Genomic DNA, 12,208 nt, shown 5'->3' on the forward strand with positions numbered 1-12,208 from the left:
ATAGAAAATGGGAGGGAGCCTAGGCCTAGAGCGGCCGCCCCCTACTTGCCAAAAACGTCTTATTCCCATACCTCCTGCTCTCGTGTCCCATCTTGCAGATTTCTTAGCTGGATTTCCTTGCTGTCGTGGAAGCTGCTGTTGAAATTACTATTTCAAGCATTATTTTATTATTAATGTGTTTGTTAGTGTAAGGAAATCCGTTTTAGTGTTTTTTGGGTCCGAGAATTGGGTTTCTCCGTGTCAATGTTTGCTTTCGCTACTTTTCAACAATATCATCGGCTAATTATATTACCGGTCAATAGGCCTATCCTCTATTAGTGAGTGTAATACTATTTTGTTAGTAGACAGGTTTTCTGAACATTGTGTCTCTTAACAGAGATTTAAATTATGATCTAATGGAATGCATGGAAAGTATATCATGATTTTTTACTGATATATAGAACTGAGAAGCGTTCCTTAGAAAGCCTAAGCTCCTTAGGCTTTCTCACGCTGACGTAAATTGCTATTAGTCCACGATTTATATTTATGTAAATATTGAAGAAAAAAAATATTTAGAGAAGAAAATAGGGCAGAGATAGGAAATATAAATTGTCATTATTTAAATAAATTAATAATAATAATAATAATAATAATAATAATAATAATAATAATTATAATAATTATTATTATTGTTATTATTATTATTATTATTATTATTATTATTATTATTATTATTATTATTATTATTATTATTATTATTATTATTATTGCATATCAAGATAATTTTTCCTTATACATCACGAATGACAAGAATATAATGAGTGAATAATTCTACCTAACCTTTCTGGAACGCCTAAGCTGACTCCATGATTTGTTACTCCTTCCAGGGTGTGATCTCAATGCCTCCAGCCAGGGCACTTCCAGGACCAGAGGCACCCTCCGCTCCTGACCGCCTCCAGCCTCTCTAGGTCACACGGTGAGTCTATGGTACAGCAACATGCACAAACTCATGCAAAGAATACACTGACTATCACATACACTAAGAATACACACGTTCATCACGTGTGTGTGTTGTGTAACACACTAACTCACGCATACACATGCTCACTCAGTCACACAGACACACACACACACACACACACATGTAACCACTGGAATTGAAAGGGTGTTTAAAGATTTGCAGAGTTACTTACTGGATTTTGTACTATTTAATAACCATTTGGATGATTTTTAGAATAATTTACACAAGTATATTTATACATATATTTTGAAATACATCAGTTAGAGATCAAATTTATTGGAGTAATAATATTTATTTGTTAGGTAATGAAATGTAAAGGTAATCAGAGGAATTAATTATCATCAGAACAGTTTTTGTAGTCTTCACGATTATTCATGTTATAAAACGTGGCCAAATGGTGAGGGATTAATCACGGGTAACATTCGTCTCCTAATTTTTAGTAAATTAAAATAATTTTGTTTGTAAATTAAAGCTCTCAGGTATAATAACTGGTCCATTCTGGACCATAATTAAATTGGTTGATAATGGTCCAGGATGGACCGAAACGTTGTCGCTTCTTCATCTTCTGGTGTGTGGTGGGGACATCACTCTTATGCGCCACATTATTTTGACTCGTCGTATGCGCAAGTACAAGTGTGTTGTAGGGTTCTTAAGTCGCGTGTTAATAACACAGCATTAGGAGTTTCCAAAGATTCAAATAACTTAAAAAAGGATTTCCAGAGACTCATAATTTGAAAGGGCATTACAGGGATTTCTAATTTAAAAAGGTTTACAGAGATTCGGATGATTCTGAATGGGTTTCTAGAGACTCAGATGATTTGAAGGAGTGGATGTCTTGTCATGCATGATAAATATACTCGCAGTCACTAATACTCTTTTATTATTTATATTTTGTTTATTATTTTACTAGCATCTGAAACTATTAAAGGGTAATACGGTCCCTGCATCTACTTGCATCGGGAATAAATCCAATTAGAATAAATAAATTCTAAAAATATTGATTATAACAATAGATTATTGAGGCAAGACGTTTTCCAGGAATGTTTTGACACCTTTTACACCTGTAGCTTGTCACTCTGAGGAGCACAAGAGGTATATAAACTCTTTTACATGCAACCCTCCTATAGTCCTTTTCATCTGTACGCAAAGATTTAACTCAGCTAGTAGAATCTCTCCTACAAGTTATATATTAAACTATTACTAGTTTCTAATGCCAGTAAACTCTGAACACCGAGATCTCTTCTAATTTAAGGGGGTTTCAGTTTACATTGGATAAGGCCCATAAGTTTTAAGTTTGCATTGGATCAAGTTGTAAACCCCTACATGGTCAGACTGGAATACATTGTGCAGACGGCTGCAAGTTCAACTGCTTGTAATATCCCCAGATTTTAAATAGCATCACCTACAAGTACCGAATGCTTCTGGCTCTGGGCTTTGGGATAAGCCAAAGAATAAAGGAGAAATTCACCCACAACGTTAAAAGTATATATGACAGGAGATATTTAGGTTTGGATTCTTTCAATTGGACGGCCGGTGGCTGGGAAAGTGGGACCAAGAGATAAAAGTCGAATCTTTGTCTTCCAGGCACTCCGAAGGTTGGCCTGCGATGTTAGGTGTGTCGAAGTTGTTGTTAACAATGAAATTGAGGTGTGTATGAGGAGGGCGATGAGAGAAAGAGAGAGAGAGAGAGAGAGAGAGAGAGAGAGAGAGAGAGAGAGAGAGAGAGAGAGAAAGAGAGAGAGAGAGAGAGAGAGAGAGAGAGAGAGAGAGAGAGAGAGAGAGAGAGAGAGAGAGAGAGAGAGAGAGAGAGAGAGAGAGAGAGAGAGAGAGAGACTTAAATAAATAAGATTGCTAGGAAGATAGCTGGTAGAGTATAATGAGGAACAGGAACTCGGGAGAGTTTTCTTATAAGAAAAGAGGGTAAAAAGGGGAGATCGCGTGATGGAGAGGTGAAAGGGAAAGGCTGTTTTTATTAAAGAGAGGTTGAAAGGAAGATAAAAACCGAGAATTTTCAAATGTTGAAACATTACTTTACCAAAACCAAAAGTTTTAATTCAAAAGCTTTTATTGCAACTTTTTTATATAAGTGTTATCATTGTGGCGTTTTAAACAAGTAGACAGCCGTAAAGAAATATGATAATGATAAGTGTATTTTGAAGTATAAGGGCTATAATCAGAAAGTATCTTAAGTAACATCTGGAAATAAGCACAACTATATATACATATATATATATATATATATATATATATATATATATATATATATATATATATATATATATATATGTATGTATATATATATATATATATATATATATATATATATATATATATATATATATATATATATATATATATATATATATATATTTATATATATATATATATATATATAAATATATATATATATATATATATATATATATATATATATATTTATATATATATATATATATATATATATATATATATATATATATATATATATTTATATATATATATATATATATATATATATATATATATATATATATATATATATTTATATATATATATATATATATATATATATATATATATATATATATATATATATATATATATATATATATATATATATATATATATATATATATGAGGTCTTTTGAGACACGCAGGACACAAGTTACCACTAGGTGAATCACTTGAGGAATACCATGTACACAAGTTACCACTATTGTGAAGCACTTCTATGATACCATTTATGCCAGTTACCATTGTGTGAAGCAATACTTTAAGACCATGTACCATGTGCTCAAGCGAACACAGAATACGAAAAACTAATAATACAAATAAATTTACCCGCAGTATTCTGAGGAAAGTTTTCGTAGTATAAACATGAACAGTAGCAGCAGTAAGATGGTACTGGAGACATTTCGATTTATCGAGGAAGATGTAGGAAAAAGAGGGAGAGATTAAATAATGGGTTTCGCTCGTTGAAAGAGGAAACGCAGAAAGATTCCACAACAGTCAGATCAATAAACAAATAATCCATCCCTCACAAATGAAATTAAAGTGTTGACGTTTCGGTCCGTTCCGGACCATAAACAAATAGTAATAACTTCAAAAATACTTATAGATAAAGGCCCAGAACGCACGAGTTTGATAACTTGTTTTCAGCCATGTTGGAGTGACTTATTATCTGCAATGGTTTATCCTATTTCTAATCCATGTGACTGATCTTAAAGTGGAGATAGACTTCTTTCAATCAATGCTTTCAAATATTACTGAAATTACGAGAATAAACACAGATGAAGACTGCAAGAACCTCAAAGAAGACATGGGGAGTCATTTTACGTCCTCAACTAGGTGAGTACACACACACAATACAGTGTATCTAGTACATGGACAACTGGTTGGTGGACCTCACCGAAAAAAAACATCCACGTATGTCAAGGGGAACTGACTGTGTTTACACCCGTTTTCACCCACAACGAGGCAGACATTGAGGAAATAGAACACGAAATTCCACGAACACGAAGTGCCAGTGACAACAGTGTAGTAATCTGCATTTGTATAGTTGAAAAAGTAAAAATACCGAAAAGTAAATATATGAGATAATAAGGAGCTTCAATGAAGGAGTTCCGTGCAAGACTGACCTGAGCAAGATTACTGAAAAATACATGTTGCGAAGAAAGTTCAGAAGCTGGAAAGATTTATTCCAAAATTGAGGGACAAGGTAGCAAACCACAACATCAATTCTTGGTTTAATATATAGAGCCTCGAGGCAAGATAGAATAAGAGAAAAAATCGAAGAATTTCAGAAAGAATAAGCAACAGGAGACTAGAAATATCTGCAATAGAGCTCAAAATCAATCGGTGAACGTGAAAAAAATAAAAACAGAAGTGCTATGAGAATGTCACAGCGTTCCTGACTAAATAAACTCACAAAACTACAACACAGTCACATCGAGAGAACATTATCAGAGAACGATCATGCAGTTATACTAAAAAAATAGGAGAGAAAACAAATTTGTCGAAAAAGCTTCTAGGTAGCGTTCAGGCAAGAGCCTGAACATCTCTCACAGGCAGAGGGACTACACACCCTTGAATTAGAGACCGAGCAACAAGGAAGACACAGCAGGGAAGACAAAGAACTACCTTGAGGATCTGAACGTATCTTAGGTCGCAGGACCAAACAAAGGCTCATCATGGAATTAAAAAAAAAATCGAGAAAACAGGGCTAGAAGATGAGTCTCAAGAAAAGATGTTCATCTTGAAAACACATTTATATGATTCCATAACTACACATGAACTCACATGATCTTCACACGATGAAAATGACAACAAACAGCGTAATGACGGCGATGTAGACAGGATAAGAAGGAACTAGAGTGAAAGAAGGAGAAAGAATAAGAAAGAAGGTGAGGGAGGGAAAGAGAAGGAGAGACAGGAAGAAAAATATAATAAAAGACTAGACAGGGCTGAGATGGATAAATCTGGTAGTAATAGAGGACACATTAAATTGGGAAGGACAAACTTTGTGTGATAGAAGGGAAGAGCGAATATGAGATGTAAGAAAACTGAATAAGAGAACAGGTGAGAAGCAGAAAATAGAAGATGGGTGAAGTGAATAGAGAGGCACATAATGAGAAGGGAATAGGGAAAAAGTGGTGAGGGAAAGGAGGGGAAGATTGGGAGAAGAAGAGAGAAACAAAAGGGAAAGAGTTAGAGAGAAAACAAATACGAGGAGAAAGGAGAGAATGAGAAGGGAGTAGAAAGTAGAGGTGAAGGGAAGGACAAGCAAAGGGAATGGTTAGGCCAAGAATGTGATCTGGTAACAGAGGTTAAGGGAAGAGCCTGGTCGATGGGCAGCTAAAGGGGAAAAAAATGGTCTACAGGCAGAGAGGGGAAGGGACAGGAAGGGTGAAATTGACCAATGATGTTGTAATAGGTAACAAAAGGGGGTGCGTGAACCATGAGAGTGTAGACGATGGTAGAGGAGGAGGAGGAGAAGGAGAAGGAAGAGAAGGAGGAAGAAGAAGAGGAGGAGGATGAGGAAGAGGAGAAATAGGAGGGAGAGGCGGGTATGGTTCAACAGGTGAGTAGGAAGGGATGGTGTGTGACTAATTGTGAGCGGATAGGTAGTGAAATGGAAAGGCATTTATAATTGGGTGTTTAGCTCTCGGAATCAGAAGGATGCATAATATGTGTGCTGTAACAGAGGATGTGTGGGCGGAGAGTGGGTCGAGGAGATAGATAAATGGACGACGGGGTAGGTGCTGGGAAAGTGGCCAGTAATGGGTTTATGTAGTTGGGAAGGTAAGTTTGGTTGGGGGAGGGTGTGTGGGCGTAGGCAAGAAGGGTGGAGTGTTCTAGACATCAAGCCATATCTAACACTGTTTTCTCTTCCTTTTTTCAATACGGGCTCACTATAGCCAGCGCTACATGGACATTTAATTCCGAGTAGCTAAATCTAAAACAGCAACAACAATCTTCCTTTTGCCAATTTAAACAATATCCCACCACAGCACAAAACAAAAATGGACATATATTCCCCACCTTAACAACTGCCATAAATTTGTTAGAAATAATCAGATAATTATTTGTTAGAAATAATAATACTACTACCCATCTAACAGTCAACAGCATTAGCTCTTTTGCCTGGAATTCCATACCACTGCAGCCAGGTCTCTGGATTTGCCACTCCGTAAAAAATACATCCTCGTAACCAAACCTGAAATGTACGCACCCAAGCAACCCACTTATCGAGTATCTAAAACTCGTGAAACTGCAAGCAAGAGCTGTTATCCTACCTCAGCTCATCTGAAGTCTGCTCCTAGAAACTCATTTATTTCATGAGAATGGACCTTGAAACTATCACATAGAGAACTATCATATAAGGAACTTGGTGAAACTTCATGGAATAGTTGTAATCCTACATCAGCTAAATTGAAACCAACTCCTAGAGGCCCATTTATTTCATGAGCCTGTTATATGCATCAATAGGAATAGCCTTTACTCATTAACAACATTAGGTAACAATCATATAAGGAACAGGCTGAGCCTGTTCCTCTTGTTTTCTGTTCCCTACCTCCTCTCTCTCTCTCTCTCTCTCTCTCTCTCTTTTACCATGAGAAAAGGGGGTTCATTAGGTAAGTCATTTATGTGCCTAAAAAAGTTACAAACATTAGCTGTTATCCTACATCAGGTCATCTGAAGCCAGACTCCTAGAGACATTTGTTTCACGAGCTTATTAGTTGTTTCCCCTTGGAATTATCTTTTATTAGTACTAAAATACTAAGTGATACCCATATTAGTAAGAGAATGAAGCCAACTGTGTCCCAGAGCTTTCATGTGGTCAGATGACTGGATTTCAAGCGTACCTTTGTGTCTCTTTCTCTATATTTCTCGCTCTCGTTGTCTCTCTCCTCTCACATATTCAGAACAATTATTTTAAATTCAGTTTGACACTGGGATAGTTGTTTGCACAGCTTCCCCTCTTTTAGTGCCAGTTTTAATGTTATATTCTCTTTCCATTTCCCCCACTCTGTAGACCAGACTTTCCTAACTCACTCTCACTCTCTCTCTCTCTCTCTCTCTCTCTCTCTCTCTCTCTCTCTCTCTCTCTCTCTCTCTCTCTCTCTCTCTCTCTCTCTCTCTCCCCCCCCCCAACATATTTCCAGCATATTTCCAGCATAATTAATTTCTCTAGCACTTTACACGTAATTCTGGTCTATCATCTTCAGAATTTCTAGATTTCTTGTCCCGAATGTTTAATTTAACGTTTCAGTTAGAAGGTGACAAAGTACCTTGTAGCTTCCTTCAGCAGCCATAGTGATATTAATTCTGGTCTTTTGAATTGTGTTGCAACAATTCCTCCAGATATTTTGTTTAGCTCAACTTTATTTATATCTATGATATCCAGTGTTTGTTCTTTCCACCTTTCACCATTCAACCTTGGTCTCCACGTAGTTCTTTGGTAAAGGCTTCCCGAAATGTTTAATTAGAGCTCATCTCATACCAAGTCGTTTTCTGTGAGACTTTTACCTTGTATCCTCAACCTGTTCACACCGTCCCCTATGGTCCCCTACAGTACTCACCTAATTGTGCTTGCGGGGGTTGAGCTTTGTCTCTTTGGTCCCGCTTCTCAACTGTCAGTCTACTGCTGTACAGATTCCTGACCCTACTGGGCTCTACTGTATTTGTGTGTGTTTACTATTTGTATCTGCAAGATGGAACAGTTAGCTCTTGGACCCCACCTTTCTAGCTGTCGGTTGTCTAATGAACTGACGCCCGACCTATTTTTCTTTACTACATATCAACCACATGTATTTGTCTCTAACACTCACATCCTCAGGATACAACCTGTTGCAACTATCTGACTCCCTGGTACCTATTTACTGCTAGGTGAACAGGTGCACCAGGTGAAAGAAACGATCCCCATTTGTTTCTGCCTTGACTGAGAATTCAACCCAGGCCTTTAAGACTACCTGTGTGTGAGAATGTGTTCTCATTTCACTCTTTTTTCTTGTCATATTTACATTTAAAAGTGTGTATCAAGTTGCTATCAGCAACTTCATGTTGTTCGATTCATTAATATCTGACTCTTAAGGTGAACAAGATCCCTCCTCACCTCTCTGTGACTAATTTATGTCTTCATTTACCAATTATGTCTATTCTTTCTCACTATGAACTTGTTTTATCTAGTTGGTCAATTTCCTTTACTATCCTGTACTTAGTTATCATGTCTGCCCTTTACCTCTCGTGTGGTGACATCCAGTTCCTTCAGTCTTAATAGTTCAGTTTCCTCAGCCGAGCAGCGATCCCTGTTTCATATCTCTATACTTTATCTAGTTTTGTTTTTTAGTTGGGGATCCATGCCCGTGCTGCATACTCAAGAATGGGTCTCTCATATGATGTATATACAGCGTGCCCGTGTGAGTGCATGTGTATGTGTGTATTTGTATATGTTTACGTTGCGTGTTTGTGTGTATATATGAGCGCTTTTCAGAATAGCTTCGTATTTTCCCATATATGTTAGGTTGGGTTCCATTGTGGCTAGAGCGCCCGTGAGCGGTTTATGGCTTACGGTTCCCAGCCAAGGCAACCTCTCCTCTCCCTATCCTTTCTATTCTTCAATTTCTCCCCTACCTCTTCCTTGTATTATTATCGTCCCTTTTCCCACTCTTTCATTATCATTTGAATCCATCTTGTAATTTTGAATTATTGGTGTTAATTTTTTCATAAGTTTTGCCCTTACTTTGAATATGTGTGTGTATTTACCTAGTTGTACTCGCCAGTTGTGCTTGCAGGGGTTGAGCTTTGGCTCTTTGGTCCTGCCTCTCAACTGTCAATCTACTGGTGCACAGGTTTCTGAGCTTCTTGAGTTCTATCATATCTAGATATGAAATTGAGCATGGAATCTTCCTCTACCACATCACTTCCTGGTGCATTCCATATGTGTGTGTGTATGTCTCTGTCTCTGTCTCTCTGTCTCTCTCTCTCTCTCTCTCTCTTTCTCTCTCTCTCTCTCTCTCTCTCTCTCTCTCTTCTCTCTCTCTCTCTCTCTCTCTCTCTCTCTCTCTCTCTCTCTCTCTCTCTCTCTCTCTCTCTCTCTCTCTCTCTCTCTCTCTCTCTCTCCCTCTCTTCTTTTTTTTCCTTTCTCCCCTACGCACTGTTCTCCTTTCCCTTTGCATTTTTTCTTTCTCTGTATAACATTATCTTTCCTTGTGAAATAATGATCATTATGCTTTATATCCCTTCTCTTTGCTTTACAACCCTTCTCTTTGCTTTATGTCCCTCTATTCCACCTCAATTATTCCTCTATGTACAGTGTCTTTCATATCTCCATGCGTATTAGATCTCTCTCTTTATGGTTCCTTTCCCCTCTCTCTCTCTGTGCCTCCTTTCTTCCCAATCCGTGTGTGTGTGTGTCTCTTTCCGCCCCTTCTCCCTCTCTCTCTCTGTAGCCTTTGTCTCTCCTTGGGTCTGCTTTCCCGTCTCGTTTAGTCTCCTTTTTCCTCTATCTGTGTATCCTTTCCTCCCTCCCTGTGTATCCTTTTTTCCTCTTCCTGTGTATCCGTTTTTCCTCTTCCTGTGCATCCATTTCCCCCTCTTTCTATGTATCCTTTCCCCTCTCCCTGTGTATCCATTCCCCCTCTCGTCACCCCTTCGACGCCCTCTCCAATTAGCCACTCTGTCGGCTTCCATCGCTTCCTGACTCGATTTTTTACTTGCCTCCCCTCCCTCATCACTCCGTTTTCACTCCCTCCCATTCTCTCTCTTCTGCCCTTCCTCCTTCTCTGCCTTTCGTCATCTTTCTCGCTCTTTCAGACACGTTTTTCACTCTCACCTTTTGCTAACTATATTGTTTGTCTGTGTGTCTGTCAGTCTGTTTGTCTGTCTGTCTGTCTGTCTGTGTCTTTCTGTCTGTCTGTCTGTCTGTCTGTCTGTCTGTCTGTCTGTCTGTCTGTCTGTCTGTCTGTCTCTCTCTCTCTCTCTCTCTCTCTCTCTCTCTCTCTCTCTCTCTCTCTCTCTCTCTATATATATATATATATATATATATATATATATATATATATATATATATATATATATATATATCAAATCCTCCTTCCCTCTCTCTTCTGTATATGCATCCTCTCTCTTCTTTTGCACCTCTCCCTCTTTCCTTTTCTTTCTCCTCCTATATCTTCACATTCTATTGCTTCTCTCCTTCCGTTTCCTTCTCTTTATGCTCTTCCTCCTTCCATATCTTTCTCTTATTGTTCTTCCTCCTCTTGGTTCGCCTCTCTAAATACTTCTCACTCTCCGTCTCTCCCTCCCTCTTTCCCTTCTCATCCCAGGAACCGAACCGATCGATAATTTAGTGAGGAAGGTCACTCCGCTGTCTGCTGGAAGCCGCAGTCGATAACTAGAGGGAGAGAAAGATAAAAGTAGAGGGAAGAATAGTTGAAAGGAAATGATGAAGGTAGAAGAAAAAGGATGAGGAGAAGGAGGAGAAGGTGGTTGAACATAGAGAGGGGAAAGATGGAAAAGGAATGGGAGAGAAATAAAAGGAGGAGTAAGGAAAGATTGGATGAGGGAGATATAGAAGAACTGTAGACATAAGGAGAAAGAAAGAGACAGAAAGTGCGTAGGTATAGAAAAGTAAATATAAAAAGGAGAAGGAAAGGGCAAAGATGGAAACGATAATGATAAAAATGATTATGAAGGGAAGAGCGGGGTGTCGGTCCAAGGGGAAGGGAATCATCAGGGGGAAAGCACCAAGCCATTGCTACTATACAGCACTGGGAAGGGGTCAGGATAAGGATTTGGGATGGGACGGGGGGAAGGAATGGTGCCCAACCACTTGGACGGTCGGGGATTGAACGCCGACCAGCATGAAGCGAGACCGTCGCTCTACCGTCCAGCTCAAGTGGTTGGTTGGGTAGGTGTCGGTCCGAGGCCAATATAAGTTGACAAGAAACTGTTTATGAAAGCGAATGGAGGATAACAGAATTAGGAAGAATACAATAACAGGTAATTAAAGTGGTGTTGGGGTGAAAAATGAAGAGGTGAAGGAGTGATTGGTAGGTGTGAGAGATATGATTGGAGTAGTGATAGGACATCTAAATCAACATATATCAATCTGTTCTGTTTTAACAAATACTTAATACAAATTACAATATACTCATTACAACCATTAAAATCGCGTTGACGTTACCACCAAATCTTCTAACAGTTATCCCTCGTCGTTCTAATTGCATAACATCCAATCTTTCCCCTCCCAACCCTTCCAAATCCATGAAAGTAGCCTCCAAAGGCACCTTAATTTCCTTCACTGAAGACCGACTCCTCATTACCCCCACGAATGTTACCTCCAAATCTCCTACAACCCATCCCTTAACCTCATCCAAAATAACTTTCCATTTGACAATATTCTCTAGACATGTTCAGACTTACAAGATCTTATCTAGACACGTGCACCTCCACACACAGACATCTGCAATACTGAGACAAATTAGCTCCCTTAGCCACCATTTTCTCCAAAATGTGGCTAAACTACACTACTTGCATCCCATGTGCGTCATCTCTTGCAGTCTAGGTGTGTATTTCTTGTGTGGGTGTGTGTGTGCGTGCGTGCGTATATGTATGTTTGAATGTATGTATGTATGTATGTATGTATGTATGTATGTATGTATGTATGTATGTATGTATGTATGTATGTATGTATGTATGTATGTA

General features: G+C 38.3%; 1 protein-coding gene across 1 annotated transcript in view; it reads left to right on the forward strand.

Moving 5' to 3' along the window:
- Positions 1-859: 859 nt before the first annotated feature.
- The window catches only part of LOC123753816 (homeobox protein abdominal-B-like), a 96,953-nt gene continuing 85,604 nt past the window's right edge, over positions 860-12,208 (forward strand). The window contains exon 1 of the mRNA XM_069312208.1: positions 860-955. The gene's annotated coding sequence lies outside the window, so the exon portion shown is untranslated. The remainder of the gene's footprint in view (positions 956-12,208) is intronic.

The sequence above is a fragment of the Procambarus clarkii genome, chromosome 7, assembly GCF_040958095.1.
Source record: "Procambarus clarkii isolate CNS0578487 chromosome 7, FALCON_Pclarkii_2.0, whole genome shotgun sequence".
NCBI classification, from domain to species: Eukaryota; Metazoa; Arthropoda; class Malacostraca; order Decapoda; family Cambaridae; genus Procambarus; species Procambarus clarkii.